This window comes from Atractosteus spatula, unplaced genomic scaffold, assembly GCF_055471065.1.
Source record: "Atractosteus spatula isolate fAtrSpa1 unplaced genomic scaffold, fAtrSpa1.hap1 Scaffold_4, whole genome shotgun sequence".
Taxonomy (NCBI): Eukaryota; Metazoa; Chordata; class Actinopteri; order Semionotiformes; family Lepisosteidae; genus Atractosteus; species Atractosteus spatula.
This window is the reverse complement of record NW_028296868.1, coordinates 184,401-207,500: the sequence shown is the minus strand read 5'-3', so window position 1 is coordinate 207,500 and position 23,100 is coordinate 184,401. Positions and strand designations below refer to the sequence as shown.

The 23,100-nt window shown below is 41.9% G+C and overlaps 4 non-coding genes across 4 annotated transcripts; 3 read left to right on the top strand and 1 right to left on the bottom strand.

Moving 5' to 3' along the window:
* The first annotated feature begins 4,440 nt into the window (after positions 1 to 4,440).
* On the top strand, positions 4,441 to 4,514 carry trnai-aau (transfer RNA isoleucine (anticodon AAU)). The gene has a single exon. It is a non-coding gene; the product is annotated as a tRNA-Ile (tRNA).
* Positions 4,515 to 7,122: 2,608 nt separating this feature from the next.
* trnas-cga (transfer RNA serine (anticodon CGA)) lies at positions 7,123 to 7,204 on the top strand. The gene has a single exon. It is a non-coding gene; the product is annotated as a tRNA-Ser (tRNA).
* A 934-nt stretch (positions 7,205 to 8,138) lies between these two features.
* On the bottom strand, positions 8,139 to 8,211 carry trnar-acg (transfer RNA arginine (anticodon ACG)). Its single transcript has one exon. It is a non-coding gene; the product is annotated as a tRNA-Arg (tRNA).
* Positions 8,212 to 10,741: 2,530 nt separating this feature from the next.
* Positions 10,742 to 10,823, top strand: trnas-aga (transfer RNA serine (anticodon AGA)). Its single transcript has one exon. It is a non-coding gene; the product is annotated as a tRNA-Ser (tRNA).
* Positions 10,824 to 23,100: the final 12,277 nt, after the last annotated feature.

Genomic DNA, 23,100 nt, shown 5'->3' with positions numbered 1-23,100 from the left:
TATAACAAGAACACTTCCTAATGGGGTTAGGCATACTTTTGATGAAGATGATGAAGTTAACAGACTATATGTTTACATAGATACTGAAATAAGGATTGTATTTTAGATTATGTGTAGTTGCTGGCATTGAACTGTGTGTTGGATGCACATGAATTGAAGGAATGGGCAAACATAGCTGATGCGGATCCACAGAGCCAGCATATTAAGATGTTTATAATTAGAGGCAATTTGTTTAAATAACTAGGTATGGATACTGATGTGCAAGAGAGGTGGAAAGGCTGTTTCCTTAAGCCAGCACTATAAAATATTTTATTCTCAGTGAGATGCTGCCATTTCATCGTGGGTTTCTAACACTGTGTATAGTTCCATCCACACAGTGCCTTTACTTCCATCCATTTCTAATCTCTTTATCCAGTACAGAGGATTTGGAGCCTATCCCAGTAAGCAACGGACACAAGGCAGAATACACCCTGGACATAGCGCCAGTCCATCACAGGACAGACAGACACAAACACACACACACCAGGGCCAGTTTTCCCATAAACCAATTAACTTACCAGTATGTTTCGGAGTGCGAGAGGGAGTCATATCACACATATGGAGAAAAACCATGTAACCCAGAGAGAACATGTAAACCCCACACACACAGGATGGCAGAAATTGAACCTAAAACCCCAGTGCTGCAAGATAGCAATGCTAACCACTTCGCCACCATTATAAATGGATGGGTATCTTAGTTATCTTTCTGGTTCACAGGTTTGCATGCATAATTTAATTTTGAAAGCCACTGAGACATCAGGTACTACTGTTGTATTTATGAAAAAGAAACAAAACAAAAAACATACTAACAACTGTGCCATCCTACTCCTTAGTTAATACATTTTATTATTCATAAACAGTTAACATTGTTAGCAAAATATTTTGAATTATATTTAACCCTATTTTTTCTTTAGTTTTGTATTTAACTTATTATATGATAGTCAGACTTAATGTATATTTGAACAATGAAAATATATTTTTACAAGATGCGGGGGAAAGTGCAACAGCTTATTACAGTGCTAAATTTAATATTATTGATTGCTAATAGTTTATGCTAACACCTAACTTTCTTAATTAGATGTATTTAAAACAGTGAACTAAGTGTAACATACTATTCAGAAATACAATCGAAAATAGTTTTGTGGTGTTTGTATGGATGAAACGTTTCTAAAATGTATAACGTAACAAAATTAAAGACGATTAAAATCTGTAATCTTTCCACTTGTAATGTCATTAGACAGAACAACACGTTTCTGGTTTGTTTTAATTAGTATTAGTTAGTAGTTAGTAGTTTTAATTTAATTAGTATTGCAATTCGCACTGATTCCCTTGCGAAGATATGGACTTAAGAATATTCGTGCCTGGTCAAAAAATGGCATTAAGTACTTAAAATTAATATGGTTAATAATAGTAAACTGTAACATGCTGTAACAAGATCGGTTAAACTGCGAAGAAAATGCTTTCAGAGGAAATGTTTCAGGTGTGAAGAACATAGATCTCCAATGCAATTTCAACCAAACCTGTTCGCACACACCCTGCCCCCACTACCATTAGAATATACACAAAGCACTGAAATCTTTCGAGCTAATGATCAGGTGACCCGAGAGAGAGCGAGAGAAACACCAAGGGGTGCGGAACCAGGGAACTATTTACATGGAAAACGGGCGATCTCCCCAGACTGTCCGCCCGTTTCACTGTTACCTGGATACCTCTTTATTTAGAACTCACAAACACTGATTTTTAGTTTCGAAGGATTCAAGTAGGGTTTTAGATGAAAGGCAGCGACCTTAATCAAGCCCAAATCATAATTGAACCCATTCAGAGCCTACATTACATTTTAGCGTTTCATTCTGAGCAGAAGACCCTCACACCTGAAGAAGGCTTGTGTTTTCTCTCTTCTCTTTTAAGCATGTGTACAATGTGTAATACAATTACAATGTGTAATTACAATGCGAATCGTATGAGGGTGGGGGGGAGGTGTCTTTTGCTGGAAATCTCGCCTGCTTCTACTTTACGAGTACAACCCCCTCTCTGCCGGAGTGCTGGCTGTGACGAATTAAACCGGTTTCACAGGTTTCAATCACAGACCATGTGACATGGGAGTCAGGAAACTAACACACAGCGCCACCGGATTTGATAACACTATAAAAACGCTATAAAATAATGTGACTAGGCACAGAACAAGTTTACAGCACAGTACAATAATAAATGCTGACCATGACTTTAGAAGCATAAATTGCCTTACACTCAATTTAAACACAAGCTGTCTTTAGCCCTCTAAGCTGGTTCATACAGAAATGTAGAGATCCAGGCTCAGAACACACAGCTTCATTAGCGAATACATATGCAGGACAACTAGAGAAGACGTTTTACAGAGGATGGATTTTTAGAAACATCCCATCAGTGACATCACTGAAGTCAACTCCTAGGTACTGTAACTGTCGTGTGGATAGTTTCACAAGAATCAGACAAAGGTTTAAGCATCGCTTGTTCTAGATAAAACTGCAAAAAAAACAACAACAACCCATAATGTACTTCTTTGCGGCTCTGTTTGCCCAAATCATATATTCACAACGTGAAATCTAGAAAATAATATTACGTAACCAAAATCCGCAATATGGAAACAGAACCTGTGTAATTGTTGATAGATGATGTACTCATAACATTTTTTCAAGACGAACTACAACATTTAAAAAATGACTTGTATGTACTTGATATCTCTAATCAATCCACGGGTCCCAGCACAAAACGAAACTAAAACGCATACCGTTTCGCGCTTCTTATTAGTTGCTCAAAAGTAATTTGACCGTATGAAATGCATAATATAAACCTAGAAACATATACGTGAGCAGTACTTAAGCACTGTAGTATCGGTGTTAAGACATACCTCTCAAATACTGTAAATCAAGTTAAAAATATCTCAAGACCGATTCTGGTCATAATGAAACCATGTTTCGTGTATGTTTTCTTTAAAGTACCGAGACCAGCCATATACTCTATGTTTATGTTCCAAAATTAATATCGTTTATGGCCTTCACACGCGTTGCAGTATGCTCCTATTCTTTTTATGCTCAGCTACTAAGATTTCCCTTCAGTGGTAAAATCAGATATGAATATTCAATACTTAAACGGGCACAGTTAAGACATTAAATATACATATACATACTGTATACAGTACAGTTTTCATACGGTAATATGTTTATGTTCCTAAATCAATCTCTTTTATGAGCATGTGAAAGGCATGGTGAATCGATTCTCAAAAATTACTGTACTTTGCATGATTGGAAACAAATGCGTGATTGCGAAATGCTGTGGTGTTACTTTTACAAAGACGGTCAATGAAAAAAAGAATGTTGACCAGGGCAATACTTTGAGTTTACACTTACAGCTTGTCCAAGGTCATTCATTATTAATACTATTAGTAATATCTTCGTTAAAGACTTTGATGGCCACAGCTCAAACATGAGAGGTTGAGCTTTATTAGCTCCACCTTGCGGAAATTCCGGATACTATTATTTTGCTTGTCGTATTATAGGAGAATTTACGGTAACTCGCGGTATTTACCGGTAGCTTGCGGTAGACTGCGTACAGCGTACCGCAAAATAACGCGGTATCGCCCGCGCATTTTGAATGGCTGCATCTGTAGGCTGCCAAAAGTCTCCGAAACCAAATTTTGATAGCAGAAAATTCTCACTCGTCCAGAAGTTCCCTTGGGACCCAACATCCAGCACAGAGTGGTAAAAACGCGTCTTTTTTGGAGCCCCTTTCAGCGTGAATTGGTGGTTCAGTGGTAGAATTCTTGCCAGCCACGCGGGAGGCCCGGGTTCAATTCCCGGCCAATCCAGTGGCTTTTGCAGCGAGCGGCTCCATCACTTGCATCCCCTTTCAACTCGCAACTGAAAACCCACTAAAGCTTAGAAGGTGTGAGCCAGGTCAGTACCCGGATGAGGGTGACCTACAGGGAAAAGCAAAGCTTACAGCTGGAAGCGGTGTTAATGGAGCCAGCTGTGGGGTGCTCACCCTGAGGTCTGTGCGGGTCCCAATGCCCCAGTATAGTGACGGAGACGCTGTGTGGTAAAAGGCGCCGTCTTTTGGATGAGATGTAAAACCGAGGTCATAGCTCTCTGTGGTCATTAAAAGTGACCACCAAAACCTTTGACAAAAGCTCTTGGTAATTGATGGTCTTCAATAATGCTTCTCCTTTAGGTACATTTGAAATCAGCTAAAAAATGCTGTGAAATGGGGGGGCACTTCAGGCCAGTGTAGGATTTGGGTTACAAGAACCATTAAACAGCACGAGAAAGCCCGTACACTGAATCGCAGGGCTTTCTATTCAAAGAAGGACAAAAGAAACTTCCCTGAATTCCATTTTTTGCAGCACAGAGAGGACAGCGGGCACGAGGCCTGTTAGCTCAGTTGGTTAGAGCGTGGTGCTAATAACGCCAAGGACGCGGGTTCGATCCCCGTTCGGGCCAGGTAGTCTCCTCCTCTCTTGCCAAAACCCGTTGCTTTCTTGCTGTGGTGAGATTGGTGGTAATTCAAAGACGCCACATACTGCCGACAGACGAGAGTGTTGTGGGAGACGAGAGAAGTGATGGAAGATTGAAGAGTGTCCTAGGTGGAGCCAAGATAAAGTGTCACAATTGCATAGGGGAGAATTTCAAATGTTTAAGATGGTAAAAATAACCGGAAGTGATCCCCCAGTCCGGCACAGTCTGATGTACTTCTGTCATATAAAGTGAAACTAGATGTCGAACTGGAGCCTCACTTATGTAAATTTGCAATATTTGCCTAAGTGAGGCACCAGTTATACATCTAGTTTCACTTTAAATGACAAAACTGAAGAGACTTAAAAGAGCTGGAGAGGATTTCTTACAACTTTTGAGCCGGCACAGTTTTCGAAAACGTTTTCTTCACGCTGCACTATACAACACAGACAGCCAAGAGTCTCCAAAACAAAACGAATTGACAGATAGGAGAAAAGTCCCACTCGTCCTAAAGTTCCCAAAATCCAGCACTGAGCGTAAACAAAGTGTTCAAGTAGCGTGGGAATGCTACCCCTAATCCTAGCTGGAGTTTGAGCGTCTGGTTCAGAGTTTGCTCAAGAGTTTACCTTTCACAGATGCGCAAAGATGAATGTTGAGGGTACACGCTTCAAGGCGCCTTACAGTGCAGGGAGTGATTAGAGACGATTCGTGACGTGTGCTCGTTCCCATATACCGTACGCCCCGGGTTGCAGTGCTAGGATGACGTCCAATACCGCTTCGGCACGTAACGGCATTATATTCAAGTGCAGGACATGAGGGTTTTATTTTGTTCGTTTTGTTCTGCTCTGCTTTGCTTTGTTTTGCTTTCCATGGCGTTTGTAAGAGCGTCAATAAAAAGGCGATTCCTGCGTCTAACACGAATGTAAGAGCTATTTCAAGTGCGGCTTCTAAAATGCTTGTAGACATTTGTCTGTTGTTGATTGTTTTTTTGTGTCTAACAAAGTGCCATTTTCCTGTCCGGACGGGGAGACTTTATCATTTCTACATGAAGCAACCCTTAATTCCTCAGAGGCGTGTCTGTCTGCAAGGTTTGTATTTTGGAAAGGTTTTTTTTTTTAACGGAGACGATTTTGAAAAAGATTTACGCCGGCGTCTCGCGATCCATGTGAGATTGTAGCAAGAATGCAGCAATAGCAGCGTTTGCTGTAGTCGTGGCTGAGTGGTTAAGGCGATGAACTACTAATACATTGTGCTCTGCATGCATGGGTTCAAATCACACACTTGTCGCTCTCCATGTCTGACACGTGTGGTACTAGAGCAGTACGTTTTCCAGCGGTGGCTGAACATGGTATAGTAGGCTAACGTTGGTATCAAGCAGTGACAATAACAGTGGTTAAGTGCCGCTACTGCCAAGTGACTCTGGGTTGAGACTGTGTTTCCATTTACCTGCAACGCAAATGGAGAAAGAGATTTTTGACAGTCTCTCGAGAGACTGCGCTAGGTGTTTAGAGATAGACTTTGTCAGTTCCCCCTGGAATCATGGCCTCTCAAATAGTTTGTGATTCCTCTAGACGTTTATACAGTAGAAGCATGGTTCGTGGCTTAAATTCAAGCTGACCAAGACTTAGGAAACGAGTTAGAGGTCTGATGCAGAACTGCAAATTCAGTGAACGGGAACACTACAGTACATTGCACTGTATGTGTGAGGAAAGCTGCCCACTTCAGTCCCTTGTCGACCGAACAGAGAACTGTAAAGGATACCGCCAATAAACTTTAGGATGCTGGTTGGAATCCAACTCCAAAGAAGCCCCTTTGGGTGTTATGTCATCAAAAAGTAAGAACAACGAATCTCCCTTTGATCAAAAGCGCAACAAAACTGTTTTCTGTGGAGCAGGTTTCAGACCCGTAGACCTGTTTTATTTGTAGGGCAGGGCGCATTCCCAAATGCGAATCTCCTGTTTTAGAAATGCTTTGGGCGGCGTGAAGTGAAAATAAGAAATTAACTCCAGATGCACATGGAAGCAATCAAGTGTTTCATCCGAGCTGTTTCAAAGACTGCTCAAGAGCTTTCCTTTCACAGAGGCGCAACGATTAATGATGGCGGTGCACCCTTCAATGCGCCTTACAACTCTAGGGAGTGATTGAGACGATTCGTAGTGTGTGCTCGTTTCCCTATATTCCCCGTGCTGCAGTGGTAGGATGACGTACGTTACTGCTTCGACACGTAACGGCATTATATTCAACTGCAGGAGCTGAGGGCTTTCGTAAGCGCGTAAACCAAAGGCAATTCCTGCGTCTAACACTAATTTAAATGCTTTTCAAAGTGCAGTGTGGTGCAGCTTGTAAAATCCTTGTCCACATTTGTGGTTTGTTGATGTTTTTTCTGTCTGCCAAAGTTGCATTTTGACATCAGGACGGGGAGACTTTATCCTTTGAACGTGAAGCCACCCTTAAACCCTCGGAGGCGTGTCTGTCTGCCGGCACGTATTTTGTCAAAGGTATTTTTTTTTAACGGGGAGCGACTCTGAAAAGGTTTCCCCAGCCACCTCGCACTCGTGTTAGATTATAGGAGGAATGCGGCAGTGGCGAGCTCGCCGTAGTCGTGGCCGAGTGTTTAAGGCGATGGACTCGAAATCTGGTGGGGACTCCCCACGCAGGTTCAAATCCTGTCGTCTACAGCGGCTGCCGCACGTTGTAGTGTGCCTGCGTGGCAGAGGCGAAGTGCCGCTTCTCCTTTTCTGGTACTATAAAAACGCTAAATCGCTTGGACCCGCTGCCATGGAAATCAATTCTTCAGATAACCACACATTTTGCGTTCGCACGTCTGGTGCTCTACTTATGCCTTTGAAAATCGGATCAATAAAGCTCAAAGAACCGACAAGATAGGTGCTCGTAAAGCACGCAGTAAAGAATTCTTATCAGCGAGGGTTTCAGTGGGTTAACTGAGGAGAAGGCGTGATCGCTAATTGTTGAGTTTTTATTTGGTGTTAGAAACACTCTTACTGTGCATGAAGTGCAACAAATGTAGCCACAGAAATTGCATCGTGCTTTCATTTATGCTATTGCAGACACCAACGTTGCCTAGATAGAAAACCGAAAAAGCCGTGGGTTTGCTTGCCAGTCTGAAGGATCTCTCTTCGAATCTCTATCATTTGTCAATGGAAGTAAAAGGCGCTGCAATCTGATACGTTCACATTCAAACCCTCAGCTGTTGTTCGACTTTATTTCTTGACTAATTACAACTGAGTGTCGCATGAGCAGTTACGTAAACTTGTCTGCTATATTTGAACACAAATGCCGTTCTTCAATTAAAACTAACAGTACATTGTCAGGGACATTCAGTTATATACAAACAAGAGACAGACAAGAGAATATTTCTACCTTTCATGTGGACTACGTGTTGACTTACTGATCGGAATAATTGAAATGTTCGGGTTCATAGCCGATGCAGTGCGTGCTAATTAGAACAGCAACGCTGGGCTCTCAGCACCGTACTGAGCCCAGGTGCAGTTCATTTACATGAAGGAAATCTCGTACTGGGTACGATTACACCCACATACAGTAAGTAGCACAGGCTACTTAGGGAGTAGCCTGATGCGTTTAAAAGTGACCCGAGCCAGGCAGGAGTCGAACCTACAATCTCCTGATCCGTAGTCAGACGCGTTATCCATTGCGCCACTGGCCCTGGTGTCACACTGCATGACTGCAACCCAGTGAGCTCAGCACTGCAACTAGTAAAACATTACCCCCGGTCCATTCTTTTCCAAAAGTGAGAAACACCTGTTTTCTACATTGTGTCTGTTTAAAACCATATCTCTTTAAACCAAACCAAGAGTTTGTCCTTTGCACTGATATTCTGATTCATTTCGATTTCAAAGAAAAAAAAAACACTTTCTTCCAAAGCATCATAAAATTGTCCCTTCTTCCAGACTCTACTTCTCTCTTGTAGTAGTACAGCAGACCTTTCCAGGTGAGCAGATCACAGAGTCCGAAATGAGCTTCCTCCATCCAGCAAAGTACCTGAACATGACTCTGTCATCATAAAAGCACCCCTGTAGTAAAGCAATTAAATCCGAAATCAAGAGGGCAATTGCCTACTGAAGTTCAAGAAGTCATCAATTTTAACCTAGCAACACATTAAAGGCTGCATCTATACAAGTACGATTCTAGAAATGCTCACCAGATTACGTTTTAAGAAGGAACTGCGGCTCAGGTTCCGCCGAGATCTAAACTCGGATGGCAGGATTCAGAGTCCAGAGTTTGGACGGGTGGCGCACAGAGGGTCCATATACTGTAGATCCCTCAGTGATCTTCCGCGTGTTCAAACCGCCAGCGTGTGACTCCCCTGTCCCCGTGACCTCATTGCTCTGCTCTCGCCTGTGTGCAACCGAGCCCGACTCACGGTAAAGTGGAAAAAAAATGCCCTCAACGTGTGATTTACTCTGGAGCGAGGACAGATGTCACCTTCTTATCATTGAACAGGATGTATGTGATGTGGCGACTAGGTTCAATTTTTTATCCTCTTTAAAAGATTAAGGACTGGGTGAGCCTGATTTACCACCCTTTCAGCTAAGAACCCGACGTGCGGACCGTTTAAGCTACGTAGACTCGGTCGTTTAACTCTTCTCCATTAGCAGGGTTAAGGTTAAAGAAAAAACATTGCTGACTTCTTTTTTGTTTTCCAGCCGCGAGCGCTGATTAGCAAGGTTTGCATTTCATGTTTTGCAAGTTGCATTCTAAGAAAAACAAGTCGTTCAAGACAGGAAATGAATACTTGCATTTAATTAAGTCTAGCCGTAGGCGGTTGTCCATAATGACCAGTCCTGTTCGAGAAGACAGAACAAAAAAAGGAACCGCTGGGATTCGGACCCGGGATCTCCTGTTTACTAGGCAGGCGCTTTAACCAACTAAGCCACAGCGCACCAGGAGCGCTGTCCTTTTGCAGCCACTTGGACACACAACTCAGACACATCTGCATTCGCTGTGCGCTCCGCCTGCTCGCTGAGCAAGTTGCCACCTTTACATACAATAGCAACATCGACACCAAGAGAAAGGATGACAAATGGCTTTTAACTGGAACTTTTCATGTCCAAGGAGCTCAATGTGCTTTCCGTGTACAACAGGGCCACTGAACTCCACACCGGCCACTGAAGCACAGCAGTGGCTTGCTGGCTTGACATCTCCCAAGGAAGATGTTGAAATTGCATGTGGAACAGGAAAATGACCCTCGAGTACGAGGGAAAAAAAAGAAAAAGAAAATCTGGAGCGCGCCAACTCATGTCCGGACAGCCTGGTTTGAACAAAGTGTTCAAGTAGCATGGGAATGCGACCCCTAATCCTAGCTGGAGTTTGAGCGTCTGGTTCAGAGTTTGCTCAAGAGTTTACCTTTCACAGATGCGCAAAGATGAATGTTGAGGGTGCACGCTTCAAGGCGCCTTACAGTGCAGGGAGTGATTAGAGACGATTCGTGACGTGTGCTCGTTCCCATATACCGTACGCTCCGGGTTGCAGTGCTAGGATGACGTCCAATACCGCTTCGGCACGTAACGGCATTATATTCAAGTGCAGGACGTGAGGGTTTTATTTTGTTCGTTTTGTTCTGCTCTGCTTTTCTTTGTTTTGCTTTCCATGGCGTTCGTAAGAGCGTCAATAAAAAGGCGATTCCTGCGTCTAACACGAATATAAGAGCTATTTCAAGTGCGGCTTCTAAAATGCTTGTAGACATTTGTCTGTTGTTGATTGTTTTTTTGTGTCTAACAAAGTGCCATTTTCCTGTCCGGACGGGGAGACTTTATCATTCCCACATGAAGCAACCCTTAAGTCCTCTGAGGCGTGTCTGTCTGCAAGGTTTGTATTTTGGAAAGGTTTTTTTTTTTTAACGGAGAACGACTTTGAAAAAGATTTCCGCCGGCGTCTCGCGATCCGTGTGTGATTGTAGCAAGAACATGGTGCGGCTTCTTAAATGCTTGTGGACATTTGTCTGTTGTTGATTGTTTCTTTGTGTCTAACAAAGTGCCATTTTCCTGTCCGGACGGGGAGGCTTTATCATTCCCACATGAAGCCACCCTTAAGTCCTCTGAGGCGTGTCTGTCTGCATGGCTTGTATTTTGGAAAGGTTTTTTTTTTAATGGAGACTGACTTTGAAAAATGTTTCCGCCGACGCCTCGCGATCCATGTGAGATTGTAGCAAGAACGCAGCAACAGCGGTGCTCGCTGTAGTTGTGGCCGAGTGGTTAAGGCGATGGACTAGAAATCCATTGGGGTCTCCCCGCGCAGGTTCGAATCCTGCCGACTACGGTGTTCTCCTCACATCGTTGTGTGCTGGCGCAAGCACGGAAAAGTGCCTTTCTTCTTTTCCTGGTGGTTTTAAAACGCGAGATCGCTTGTACCCGCTGCCTTGGAAAGAAATGTCTACATGTTTACTTGCACATTGTCTATTGTTTGTACATTGTCTTGATGCACTGTTTGCACTTTGTCTTGTTTTTTACACTTGTTTTACAATCGAGAGACCTTCTGTAAGTAAGAATTCCATTGTACCAGTACCGGTTACATATGGCAATAAAGTTCAAGTTCAAATGCTTCAGCGTCCGCAAATGGCATTTTGCAGCTGGAAGCAGATGGCGACGCTTTTTGCGGTCGCGTGTCTTGTGCCCCATTTCCGGCCTTTAACATCGAATCAATAAAGCTGTTAGAACCGACACCATAGGTGCTTTTCTTACAACTTTTGATCTGACTCAGTTTCGGAATGCAATTCCTGAACACTGCGAGAGACAACCTACAGATGCAGCCATTCAAAATGAGCGGTAAAAACCCGTAGTACAGTAACCAACCCGCAGGGCACCGTAGGGCACCGCGGTAAGTGATTGGCTGGTCAAAATGACCGACAGGGGCACTCGTGGTGCCTTTACTGTGCACCTTTACTAATGTCTTTACTGTGAACATTTCAATCCGCTTAGTTTTGAATATTTATATGGAATTTTACCACTAAAGGGAAATTTTAGTAGCTGAGCATAAAAAGAAGAGGAGCATAACGCATCTGAAGGTCATAAACGATATTAATTTAGGAACATAAACATTACTGTATGTACATAAACTGTACTGTGTATGGCTGGTCTTGATAGTTTAAAGAAAAAATACACACCAGTCTTCCATTTCTCCCTAAACATTTTAAGCATGAAAGTTTTATGAAACAGTACCCAAATATGTGATTGCTGTATAGAATGAATTTTAATTTTTAAAAATTATTTAACATGAAAATTAAGCTGTTTACATCTTCCGCCTGAGAACAGTCACCCGTTGCTACCCAGCGCAGAAACACAGCCACTAACTAGCAAAGAGAGGACATTAGCTAGCCAATATGATAAAGAAATAAATGATTATTTTATTTCTTTTGCACATTTATTTGAACATTTCCATCGATTGTACAAGCACTTGGAAACTGTCCAATCCCTAGTTCATCAAGCATTTACCGGTCTGGTGCCGGTCTGTGTCTTCTAGGATATAATGCCAGCGAACTCTTGTTTTTATGTCCACTATAACTACGCTGGGCAAACGTTCCGAGGTCAAATTCTTCCAGCACGGGGGTACCTTTAAAGCGGAGACGACGGCACCGAAATTTTTTGGCGCGCCTTCTCTTTAAAGCCCTGGCCAAATATGAAGACAGTACGTACAGTTATAATTCAAACGGAATTAAAAACTACACATCCCAGTTACCATGGTGGTGCTTGTGATCATTGCGTTTAACCAACGAAACAGGGCGAAAAATCAGTCACATGACTTTGGGGCAGAGTTTCGAAAGCTTAACCTATCAGCAACAAAGCGAAATTTACACGATAGGCTACCTCAATCTGTCAGTTACACGACTGTGTATGTCGCTTAAGCCACTCCTATTTGGCATTTTAGTTATGGAGGCGAGAAGACGCCCCCCCCCTCCCCCCTCTGGGTGTCTGATTTGCCGCCATCTTTAACTGTTCGGTGTCTGAATCGGAGTAGCTACGCGTACGAAATAAAGTTAATCCTAGCTACAAAACATATATTTTTGTGGTAAGAGGGCGCAAAACATCAGTATTTACTGCTATTAATTACTGTACGATTTATAGTTGAAATCTGAGCCTAGATATAAAGTTAGATATAAAGTTAAAATCTCGACAAAGCAATGTAGGAAATACAGAGAAAATAAATCCTTTCTGACATCTAAAATCAGTTTCGATCGAGGTCTCTAAAACGAACAAGAAAAAGAGGATTTTCGGAGGGCAATTACGCTGTGTTTATATAGAATAACTGATTTATGAGCAATCTAATTTCTTGTTCGTTTAAAACAGTGAAATGTCAGCTGCAAAAGATCGCACCAGAAACAGCACTCTCTCTGCCTGTCATAGACGTTCAGGAAAGGCTGAATGAAGTCATGTCAAGTACAATAATTCGGTGATCAATAATAACAGTTGTAGGACAGTATATAAGGAGGATAAGGATTTTGAAGTTGACTCGAAATCTGATAGGTAACCAGTGCAAGGACTTGAAAACAGGTGTAATGCATCCCTGATAGGATTCTTGCCGTCATATTCTGAACATATTGAAGATTGCTCAGTGTGGATTTAATTTCCCCAGTGAACAGGATGTGCATTTATTAATTCTAGAAAAAAAGCCTTTCTTGATTTCTCTAGTTCCCTTTAAAATAAACTATTATTCCACAATGCAGAGTATTACATGCCCAGTATTTACACATGATATTTGTGATTTAAAGAAATTAACACAAGCAGCTTTTGGAGATTTAAGTGTTGGCTGAGTTATTGCAGGATAAAAGACTAGAGATGTTGGCAAGAAGAAGATAATTTGGGGAAAGCTGAGGAATACACTTATAACAAGAACACTTCCTAATGGGGTTAGGCATACTTTTGATGAAGATGATGAAGTTAACAGACTATATGTTTACATAGATACTGAAATAAGGATTGTATTTTAGATTATGTGTAGTTGCTGGCATTGAACTGTGTGTTGGATGTACATGAATTGAAGGAATGGGCAAACATAGCTGATGCAGATCCACAGAGCCAGCATATTAAGATGTTTATAATTAGAGGCAATTTGTTTAAATAACTAGGTATGGATACTGATGTGCAAGAGAGGTGGAAAGGTGGAAAGGTTTCCTTAAGCCAGCACTATAAAATATTTTATTCTCAGTGAGATGCTGCCATTTCATCGTGGGTTTCTAACACTGTGTATAGTTCCATCCACACAGTGCCTTTACTTCCATCCATTTCTAATCTCTTTATCCAGTACAGAGGATTTGGAGCCTATCCCAGTAAGCAAAGGACACAAGGCAGAATACACCCTGGACATAGCGCCAGTCCATCACAGGACAGACAGACACAAACACACACACGCCAGGGCCAGTTTTCCCATAAACCAATTAACTTACCAGTATGTTTTGGAGTGCGAGAGGGAGTCATATCACACATATGGAGAAAAACCATCTAACCCAGAGAGAACATGTAAACCCCTCACACACAGGATGGCAGGAATTGAACCTAGGACCCCAGTGCTGTGTTGTAACAGAAGAAATAAGGTTCTTGATCCTGAGATGAAGTAAAACAGATGAGTTTATTGCATGCAAGGAACAATAAAGCCGAAGTCTTGTTTCCCGCAAGAAACAACAAAACCGAAGTATTGTTCAACGTACTGTTACAAACTTTTGGGTTATATAGTGTTTTCTTCTCCGTTTCTGACGTCACTCGGTCTGATGGTAAAGAGGGGGGTTCATGGTATTTGGCCAGTTTACGATGTTCTGGGCAAATGGTCAGTTTAACATTACACCCAGGGGGGTTCCTAGCTTGCATCTGCAATCCTTATCAGTTAACCCCCTTTCCTGCCATAAACCCCAGCTTGTGACTTAGAAGTCTAAACCCCCTACAGAAAGGATTAAATTCAAACCCCCGTCTTCACATCTTTCTTCATTCCCCCCTTATAAAATATGGCATACGTCAGTGTAGCCTATTTTTATACATACAATGTCAGGGCAGATCTTTCCTTTCTTGGCGAACAGGTATGTATTGCCATGTCATTGTACGTTCCACGGTTATAGCAAGATGTGATACATGTTTTTGTGAATGTGATGATTACAATTATACATATAAACAATACTACTCCTACAGATACACACTATAAAAAGGTTCCACCCCAGGCCCCAAACACAGACTTTACCCAAGACCCAATTCCCCAATTTTCAGTATAATAGTCCTGATATTTCTGTCCCTCATTGTAAATGTGTTGGGCCAGATCTGAGACGTGCTCAGAATTATCAGGAATATATGTGCAGCATTCAGTGTCAATTACTGCACAAGTTCCTCCTTGGGCCGCCAGTACATAATCTAAAGCTAGTCGGTTCTGCATGGCCACTGTTCTGAGGGCTACCATCTCATCATTAACAGCCTTCAGACTAGATGAGGTAGAATTTGCTAATTCTTCTAAAGTCGAGGCCATTTGAATTAACTCTCGACTCAGAAAGTTCATGCCGGCTTGTGGAAATATTATACCTAAATAATATTCCCAATCAGCCAATTTTCTTTGTGGTCTGTGGTTAGGTCCGAAGGGGCTGTGGATTTGAACACGGATATGAGGAACCACATATCCTAAATAACATGAGCCAGACCACTGGGCTGGCAACCATGGGTAGGCTCGTTTTCCACAAATGAAAGATGTTCCGTTTGGCGCTCCCCATGCCTCTGAAAATAAGAAGCTTATACTGAATTGTGGGGTGTGCCGATCCCATCCTGGAATTTGGAAGGTAGAGGTGGATATATTTGCAGCGATGGTAAGGTTGCAACGACTCCATCCAACCAAGTGCAGACCAATTAGTGTGCTGAAAACATATGTTTCCCTCACGTTCCTTATTGAGAGTCAGGTATGGTGGTGTATGGCTTCTGTTATATTTAGGAGCGTAAGAGCCTGTGAAACTCGTGGGCTCTAAGCCTCGCTCCTGTAGATATTGTAATGTTGTGCAGGTTAAAGTCGTGTTATGGCAACCCCCCATAGTTTGTCATATTAAAATCTCCTAAATTATCCCTCCAAATGATCATGCCTATGACTTCCTCGAGACGCCAAGGAATGGCTCCCATAGGAAGTCCTCCCTGTACATATTTGGGTAATGTGGCACACACCCAGCAGGCACTTTGGTTGGTTTTCTTAGCTGTCAGATAGGAGAGGCCTAAAAAGGAATTAATTCCATGTTCTCCTTTGTGGGAGAGATGATCATTAATTCCTGCGGAACATAGTCCTACAGCAACAATTATTCTTATAAACAGAAATGATTTCTTTCTGAGTCTGTAAATGGGGATGAGGCTCGTCGGCAGTGTGGCGCGTGGATCCAGCGATCTTTTCCTTCCACTCGAACCGCAGACTCGGTTGTCAACAGGATCTGGTAGGGTCCGTCCCACCTGGGCTGGAGAACCTGTGAAGGAAATTTCCTGATCCACACCCACTCTCCTGGGATGAGGTTGTGCCCTCCTTCAGGTGGTGGTCCCCACGCCTCCAGGACCTGCTCGCGGGCTCCTTGGGTGGCCTCTGTCAGCAACTTGCAATAATACAAAGGAATGGTTGATCCATCTGAGGAAACCCCAGTCTCAGCACCTGTAAGAGAACTTGTTTCAAATTATTAAAGGCGGCTTTTGCTGCGGGAACCAAGGCAATCTTGTCCTTGTACTGCACTCCCCCCTTAAGCAGATCTGTTAAGAGTTGTGCTCACCCTGTAAAAAACATTGCACCCAGGCCCTGTTAAAATTTCACAATGCTAGACACAAAAGGGCCTTATCATAACTGCTTCTATTAGACACTCTAAAGCTGAAGCAACTCAGACTTGTGGGTTTCCTCATCAGGGGAAGCACTCAGAATACCATCAACATACTGAGTGATCACAGCCAGTTGAAGCTACGTGATACCCTGTTCTGCATAGTCATTCTTTGTAATGCATAATATTCCAACCCAATAGATCTGGAATAAAACCACCCATTAAAATCTGGTACTCGGCAAGTAAAACGTGCTGTCCCAATACTCCTGTGGCCTCCTGCCATCTTCCCCTATACATTGCTCTATAGTACACTGTTGAACAGAGGAGTGAAACAAGCAGGACAGTAGTGCTCCAGTATCCCCTAACAGAGAAACCAACACTCCATTAACAGTACATTTTTATCCACTGGACTGGGACAGACTTAGGGAGGCTACAAGGGATTTACAGGATCTAATCGTTAGGTAAACAGATTTTCTCACAAGACGTTATTCTCCCCAGTCTCGATTCTAAACCTACAGCGTTTCAGCATGTCTGGTTTCGAGACATTCGAATAAAACCAAATTGTTTCCACTATTGCAACTAATTGTATAAATTACAATTTATAATAATTTATAATAATACAAAAACTGTTTAACTACTTTTACGTCCACCTGTACTGTACTTATACGTTTCAGACGCTCTTATATTTTCCAATCTCCTTAAGTTGATTTTCGTCAAGTCTCTTTAGTTACGTCTCTAGCCAGTCCCGCTGGCTAAACACACTCACACCGTCATTTAGTATACCAAAACTCACAGTTACACACATACATGCCGGCACACAAATTCATAAAACACACATACACATCGAGAATATATTTTTCTCTTCGTAATACAATGTGCTGTATTCTTGTTTTACTTCTACATGAATCCTTTTAATTCCTGAAGCGCACTCCAGGTTCGCTGCATTTCTAATTTCGGGTGCGGTACTTTAGCCCACCGGTCAATATCTTACGGTTTTGGATTTGATCGTATGGGGGAAATCAGGGAAGGTAGGTGCGATTGCAGACCCCCTCGACGGGGTGCGAGACAGTGTTAGAGTGGCGCTGTCATCAACAGCGCCAGCCCCTGCTACATCAAGTCCTTTCCCACTTCGAGTGAGAGTACAGATCTGCGGGCGCCCTCCCTCTAACAGGGGAGACCCTGATCCGTCTTTATCACACTCATACCAAGTGTTATCCCAATCAGACCCCCCTTCTCCATATGGCCACTGAGGGAATTGATCCCAATTATTTTCGTTTCCTGCCTGTTTGTTCCCCTGTGGGAGAGCAGGATATAACTTAGTCGCTGGCTGCAGCACATTAACCAGTGCAGCGTGACCAGAAGTTAATTCCTTCTTTAGTTTCTCATTCTCCTGTACTGCCTCTTTTAGCTTTTTTTTTTATACTCTTTCGTAGCGAGTAAAGTATATTTTCTTCCGGGTTTTTATTTTCCCCGTAAACACACTTTTAAGTCACATCCCAATTTCTTTCTTTTTCGTCATGTATCTGCCACTACTGGTGCCGGCCGTGCACCAGGGTGGGAGCTACATGCTTGTGCTTTTGCCAATCAATACTCATATGCTTTCTTTACAGGCGTCTTCGCCCCAAATTCCCTCTGACAAACTCAGCTTTTTCCATATTTTTCTCCTTCTTTTCCGTCAACTTACACTTTTCCGATATTTAAACGGACCCTTCCACCACTTTCTCAAACCATCAGTTAGCGCACATGTTCGGTCTTAAAGATTTACTTTAAGTCGTGTGTGAGGTAACAGCCATTCAGTAGGGGGATGCTTTCACTTGAAAAACCTGTGCATTCCTGCACTCATTCAGCCAAGGGCGTCTGTTACCTCCAGATCTAAATACCTCTCAGAGACTTTAGAGAGGATTTACACCGCACTGTTCACAGGTAAGAAACGAGACCTCGAAAACCCCCTTTCTTGATCAGTAATTCACCATCCCCAGAACGCCAGCATCGCTGCTTTTGCCCCGGGGTGGACTTACGCACTGAGCTCAATCAGGGCGATTCTCGGGTCTCAACGTCCTTTAAATCCTGCTACTTAATGCTTTGCTCTTTTATTATGAGGTGTGTTTATGTTAGTGTCGTGCGTGTGTATATGTATTTCACAAACAAGGAAAACACCAAAAACATACATGCATATATCTCTTCTACTCCTGTTTCCTTTAAAACAAAAAAACCCACGCCACGCCAGAAACCACGCCACTCCAATCTGTGCACGATCAAGGCGTAGCTAATCTCAGGACCCCGGGCGTAATTAAAGCCCACACCAATCCTGGATTATACGTGCATTTAATGCACCACTCAGCTCCAGAACCCCGGGCGCAATTAAGGCCCACACCGATCCCGAGCCACAGAACTCCGGGTGCAATTAAGACCCACACCAGTCCTGAACTACGTGCATTTAATGCACCACTTGCTCTAGAACCCCGGGCGCAATTAAGGCCCACACCGATTCTGAGCCTCAGAACTCCGGGTGCAATTAAGACCCAAACCAGTTCTGACCTTCAGAACTCCGGGTGCAATTAAGACCCACACCAGTCCTGAACTTCACGGTAAGGGTCCAAAACCCGTTCAAAACTCCACGCGCAATTAAGGCATACACCAGCTTCGAACGCCTGTACACAATACCGCGGAACCCCTGCCAGACCAAATTCTGGGCTTACAGCAACCAACCCATTACATACACCGGTGCCTTCCCCGGGCCAGAGGAATTCAGAAACTCACGTTTACTCCGTCATCTCGGGCGATTCTCGCAGGGAGCAGAGATTTCCCAATCGGTCAGAGAGAGTCGGGACTTTTAAATAAAAGAGGAGTCCTTACCTCTTAGTTATGTGCGCGCTGACCGTCTCTCCTGCCGATGGGAAGTTCTGCGCCTTCTGGAGCATCCGCCGACTACGCCAAATTTGTTGTAACAGAAGAAATAAGGTTCTTGATCCTGAGATGAAGTAAAACAGATGAGTTTATTGCATGCAAGGAACAATAAAGCCGAAGTCTTGTTTCCCGCAAGAAACAACAAAACCGAAGCATTGTTCAACGTACTGTTACAAACTTTTGGGTTATATAGTGTTTTCTTCTCCGTTTCTGACGTCACTCGGTCTGATGGTAAAGAGGGGGGTTCATGGTATTTGGCCAGTTTACGATGTTCTGGGCAAATGGTCAGTTTAACATTACACCCAGGGGGGTTCCTAGCTTGCATCTGCAATCCTTATCAGTTAACCCCCTTTCCTGCCATAAACCCCAGCTTGTGACTTAGAAGTCTAAACCCCCTACAGAAAGGATTAAATTCAAACCCCCGTCTTCACATCTTTCTTCAGCTGCAAGATAGCAATGCTAACCACTTCGCCACCATTATAAATGGATGGATATTGAAGTGGAAATCTAATAAGTAAATTGATTCTTAAAAATGTAGAGAGCTTTGAAAAAAATATATTGGTGCTTTTAGATAATATATTTCAAGGATGTAACTGCTGTGCTACAGTGCGTGCAGAATTTTAGAAAACAGTTCGTCAACAAAGTACACTGTTTAGGTTAGTTTAGAAGACAATGTACCAAAACAATATATGCTGTCTGGGTCATTAGAATTAGCTGAAAGTAACTGATAAGCTTTGAATAACAAATCTAGTTTTTCTTCTCTCGCTCTATGATGTAATCTGTTTTCTCTTAGAGAAAGGGGAAGTTTTAGAAGGGACCAAGTGCTGAACTTTTTTACAGCGCAACGTCTTATAAAAACCCTGTACTGCTTGTAACAAATTGAGTCTCTGGTTGCACTTTGCGAAGTGGCAGCAGGGCTCCCAATATTGCAATATTGAAATAAAGACCTTACTCAGGTGAGAACTCTCTTTTGTGGCTTCCTTGATAGTTATATTTCCATGACAATATCTTAGTTATCTTTCTAATTCACAGGTTTGCATGCATGATTTAATTTTGAAAGCCACTGAGACATCAGGTACTACTGTTGTATTTATGAAAAAGAAACAAAACAAAAAACATACTAACAACTGTGCCATCCTACTCCTTAGTTAATACATTTTATTATTCATAAACAGTTAACATTGTTAGCAAAATATTTTGAATTATATTTAACCCTATTTTTTCTTTAGTTTTGTATTTAACTTATTATATGATAGTCAGACTTAATGTATATTTGAACAATGAAAATATATTTTTACAAGATGCGGGGGAAAGTGCAACATCTTATTACAGTGCTAAATTTAATATTATTGATTGCTAATAGTTTATGCTAACACCTAACTTTCTTAATTAGATGTATTTAAAACAGTGAACTAAGTGTAACATACTATTCAGAAATACAATCGAAAATAGTTTTGTGGTGTTTGTATGGATGAAACGTTTCTAAAATGTATAACGTAACAAAATTAAAGACGATTAAAATCTGTAATCTTTCCACTTGTAATGTCATTAGACAGAACAACACGTTTCTGGTTTGTTTTAATTAGTATTAGTTAGTAGTTAGTAGTTTTAATTTAATTAGTATTGCAATTCGCACTGATTCCCTTGCGAAGATATGGACTTAAGAATATTCGTGCCTGGTCAAAAAATGGCATTAAGCACTTAAAATTAATATGGTTAATAATAGTAAACTGTAACATGCTGTAACAAGATCGGTTAAACTGCGAAGAAAATGCTTTCAGAGAAAATGTTTCAGGTGTGAAGAACATAGATCTCCAATGCAATTTCAACCAAACCTGTTCCCACACACCCTGCCCCCACTACCATTAGAATATACACAAAGCACTGAAATCTTTCGAGCTAATGATCAGGTGACCCGAGAGAGAGCGAGAGAAACACCAAGGGGTGCGGAACCAGGGAACTATTTACATGGAAAACGGGCGATCTCCCCAGACTGTCCGCCCGTTTCACTGTTACCTGGATACCTCTTTATTTAGAACTCACTAACACTGATTTTTAGTTTAGAAGGATTCAAGTAGGGTTTTAGATGAAAGGCAGCGACCTTAATCAAGCCCAAATCATAATTGAACCCATTCAGAGCCTACATTACATTTTAGCGTTTCATTCTGAGCAGAAGACCCTCACACCTGAAGAAGGCTTGCGTTTTCTCTCTTCTCTTTTAAGCATGTGTACAATGTGTAATACAATTAGAATGTGTAATTACAATGCGAATCGTATGAGGGTGGGGGGGAGGTGTCTTTCGCTGGAAATCTCGCCTGCTTCTACTTTACGAGCACAACCCCCTCTCTGCCGGAGTGCTGGCTGTGACGAATTAAACCGGTTTCACAGGTTTCAATCACAGACCATGTGACATGGGAGTCAGGAAACTAACACACAGCGCCACCGGATTTGATAACACTATAAAAACGCTATAAAATAATGTGACTAGGCACAGAACAAGTTTACAGCACAGTACAATAATAAATGCTGACCATGACTTTAGAAGCATAAATTGCCTTACACTCAATTTAAACACAAGCTGTCTTTAGCCCTCTAAGCTGGTTCATACAGAAATGTAGAGATCCAGGCTCAGAACACACAGCTTCATTAGCGAATACATATGCAGGACAACTAGAGAAGACGTTTTACAGAGGATGGATTTTTAGAAACATCCCATCAGTGACATCACTGAAGTCAACTCCTAGGTACTGTAACTGTCGTGTGGATAGTTTCACAAGAATCAGACAAAGGTTTAAGCATCGCTTGTTCTAGATAAAACTGCAAAAAAAACAACAACAACCCATAATGTACTTCTTTGCAGCTCTGTTTGCCCAAATCATATATTCACAACGTGAAATCTAGAAAATAATATTACGTAACCAAAATCCGCAATATGGAAACAGAACCTGTGTAATTGTTGATAGATGATGTACTCGTAACATTTTTTCAAGACGAACTACAACATTTAAAAAATGACTTGTATGTACTTGATATCTCTAATCAATCCACGGGTCCCAGCACAAAACGAAACTAAAACGCATACCGTTTCGCGCTTCTTATTAGTTGCTCAAAAGTAATTTGACCGTATGAAATGCATAATATAAACCTAGAAACATATACGTGAGCAGTACTTAAGCACTGTAGTATCGGTGTTAAGACATACCTCTCAAATACTGTAAATCAAGTTAAAAATATCTCAAGACCGATTCTGGTCATAATGAAACCATGTTTCGTGTATGTTTTCTTTAAAGTACCGAGACCAGCCATATACTGTATGTTTATGTTCCAAAATTAATATCGTTTATGGCTTCACACGCGTTGCAGTATGCTCCTATTCTTTTTATGCTCAGCTACTAAGATTTCCCTTCAGTGGTAAAATCAGATATGAATATTCAATACTTAAACGGGCACAGTTAAGACATTAAATATACATATACATACTGTATACAGTACAGTTTTCATACGGTAATATGTTTATGTTCCTAAATCAATCTCTTTTATGAGCATGTGAAAGGCATGGTGAATCGATTCTCAAAAATTACTGTACTTTGCATGATTGGAAACAAATGCGTGATTGCGAAATGCTGTGGTGTTACTTTTACAAAGACGGTCAATGAAAAAAAGAATGTTGACCAGGGCAATACTTTGAGTTTACACTTACAGCTTGTCCAAGGTCATTCATTATTAATACTATTAGTAATATCTTCGTTAAAGACTTTGATGGCCACAGCTCAAACATGAGAGGTTGAGATTTATTAGCTCCACCTTGCGGAAATTCCGGATACTATTATTTTGCTTGTCGTATTATAGGAGAATTTACGGTAACTCGCGGTATTTACCGGTAGC